The following is a 3315-nucleotide window of genomic DNA, read 5'->3' on the forward strand; positions in this document are numbered from 1 at the left end:
GGAGAGGTGTCATTCCTAGACGATTACATGATTACACTGATATCTTCAGCGGCAATAAAACAGTCTGCTCTTTTCTCTGCAAGCTGCGGAGATTTATGTGAGCGAGGCACAAAGAGGCCTCTTGTTGTTTCTTCAAAGACTTGGAGAGGCTTAGGCTACTGTGTCTCTGTGTACGTGATGTAATAATACAATTATGTTGGCTCCAAATCTACCTGTAATGTCAATGTGGTCTATTGTAGCCTACACAGCTACATCTTCGATACACTGTGGCAGGGTGCTACGATAGGTCAGTTAGTATCATGCTGGGCATAAATGCAGACGACGCGGGATTCGAATCTCCAAGGGGCCATGTTCTTAAGGGAGGTTTCTACCCCAAGACTCAATACCCTTAACGAAGAGCTGGACACCCCCCCCCCCCACCCCCGGGGGGCAATGCCACAGACTGAAGTGTCTTTATGACATTCCCAAAGGGGGGACATTAACCATGTTGGTATGCACAGTAGCATTGTAATTGTAATTGGGATGATTCATCAATGTCATGCTCATAGCTGTGCCTGAACTGCAACAGGAAACTACTGCTTTTTCGGTCCTTATCCTCACTATCGTCATCTTCCCTCTAGTTCTTTCGTATGTTTGTCACACTCTTGTGAACCGCTATTTCCGAGGTGTCTTGATAGTCGAAGCAGACTTTGTGCTGTTGGAGCTAAAGATGTGAGCAGAGTAAGTCTGATTGCCTGTGTAAGGACATCCACCCCTTGGCGCTCATATGACCTTATGCAGTTGCAAGCGCCGTAAAACCTTACTAAAACAAACAAGAAGAGCTGCATCAACGTTTCTCTCTCTGCGAGCTTTCTCAATTACTTTGTTGTAGTGTTGGAGCCTAACATATATGTTACGACATGATGGAATCAGGCGCTCGTTTTATTTATTTTTTTTTTTTTGTAAATAAAGTTATTGGTATAATCTTAAAGCTTGTTTATTTGTTTGGCTTTTAAAAAATCCTTATCCATCTGGAATAGAAGTCGAGATATTTACGGTTGAAGGAGATGGGGTCGCCTGGTGCCAGAAATATATAATTTATACTCCTACCACTAATAATATAATAATAATAACAGATAATAGATAGCATTTATATAGCGCAAATTACCGCTCAACAGCAAGGTCTATGCGCTTCACAATCTATACTATATAATGCTAGAAAATATGCGCCAAAGTTTAGTGACTTCCAAAGCTGTTGTGTCTTTGGAAACTGTAAATTTACATTTTTTGTGCTTTGATCAACGATTTTCAGCGAAATCCACACTAAAAGTGCTTTTAAAAGGACGTAAAAACAAAACAACAACAACAACAACAACAAAACTCGAAAAAATAGGCCAACAGGGGGAAAAATGACGGTATCTTCGAATTCATTATTTTGACGAGCGTCTGATATTACTACAACGCCTAGAGACTGCGGACGGAAGAGTGCCGTGAATAATGTCAAGGTGTACATGCCCCGTTCCTAAACTCTAGTCTTTGTTGTGCCTTTCACTGGTACGTAAGGAAAGGGGTGAGCAGGTGTATTATGCGCTCTTTTCTTTATCATGAAGTCATGAAGCATTCCACAGCCCCCCTGCCGGCGTTATCGGGTACAGACTGGGCGATAAAGGTTTCGTTTCCTGTAAGTTGCAGGCAAAGACAAAAACTAGCACGATGCGTGTCAGTGAACTGCTATTCGCCGATGATTGCGCATTACTCTCTCATGAAGAATCCAGCACGCAAAACTGTTGATCTCTTTTTTTCCCTTTCAAATGCATGTGAGAACTTTTAATTCACAACAGGCCCAGCAAAGGCAGACATTTTCCCCCAACCTGTCCCTGGTAATACGCAGACACCCCTTCCTAAAATCTAAATACATTATGTAAAACAACACTGAGCGAAGATGATAGCTTTAAATATTTTGGCAGGACACTATCTTCAAATGCCCGCATCGATGCAGAAATAGCTTTACGTGTATGAATAGAGCTAGAGCATTCTTTGGAATTCCCAGAGAAAATAAAAACAACCAAAAAACAAAAAAAAAACAACACAAAAAAAACAAAAAAAAAACAAACACAAAAAACCAAACTCACAACAACAACAAAACAAACAAACAAAACAAACAAAAACAACAAAGGGTGACTAAATTTCGAGACGTAAGCAAAATCGACCTTTGTGGGGAGAAACGTATTTTGCCCATGCTTTGGTTGTTTGGGAAGGGTATAATATAAGGCTCTCTGTCCTCTTACCTCTATCCTATCGGGGATGGACGTTAAAATGTTCTGTGGTCTTTCCTCTAAGGTAACCGTATCGTGTTGAAAGGGTCGTTTACCTCATATCGTGGGTGGAAGGGTCGTTTACCTCATATCGTGTTGAAAGGGTCGCTTACCTCATACCGTGGGTCGGTGGAGGGCATCACTGGTTGGTCCTACTTTTTCCGACCCCTCTTCTGTTTCTATCTGTTTTACTTTTGGCATCGGCGTCTGTCTCTCACTTGCCCTTTTTAACTCCCAGTGGAACATGGGCCATCAACAACTTTTCTCCTGCGAAGCCTGTCCTCTGCATCCTTTTCTAGCTGTTTCCGTGACGTCCCCGCCTATTCCATTTCCGCTTGTACCGCTCGCCTCCATGTCATTTTTGGTCTTCCTTTCTTACGTTTTCCTTGTGGATTCCACATCAAAGCCTGTTTGATGATGCTTGTCGGGGGTCTCCTCAGGGTGTGCCCAATCCTTTCCCATTTCTTCACCTGTATGTCTTCCTTTACTGGCCTTTGGCTTGTTCTTTCCCACAGTTGAGTATTTGTGGCTCGATCGTACCACTTGATCCCCACTATCCTTTTTAGGCATTCATTTGTGAAGCTTTGCAGTGTCCTTGCTGCTGATGCTCTGAGCCTCCAGCTCCATGTCTCTGAACTATACAGTAGAAAAGACTTCACAGGGTTTTTTTTTTGGAAGATCCTCAGCTTGGTGTTCAATCCCAGTTCCTTAGACATCCATATATTCCTGAAGATGATGAATGCTGCTCTTGCCTTTATCGGTGTCTGTGGTAGATCAATAACTGTTAGGTGCTTCACTGTCGTACACAGGAGAACCGAGTTCGATTCCCGAATGGGGATATATATTTTTTACGAGTACCTCAGCTTTTTCTCTCAGCTGGGATGTCATATCACCCTCAGCCCGGGCTGGCGTGGACAGACTGGACAGACTGGACAGACAGGACAGACAGGACAGACAGGACAGACAGGACAGACAGGACAGACAGGACAGACTGGACAGACTGGACAGACTGGACAGACAG

Source organism: Aplysia californica, unplaced genomic scaffold (genome assembly GCF_000002075.1).
Source record: "Aplysia californica isolate F4 #8 unplaced genomic scaffold, AplCal3.0 scaffold00538, whole genome shotgun sequence".
In the NCBI taxonomy this organism is placed as follows: Eukaryota; Metazoa; Mollusca; class Gastropoda; order Aplysiida; family Aplysiidae; genus Aplysia; species Aplysia californica.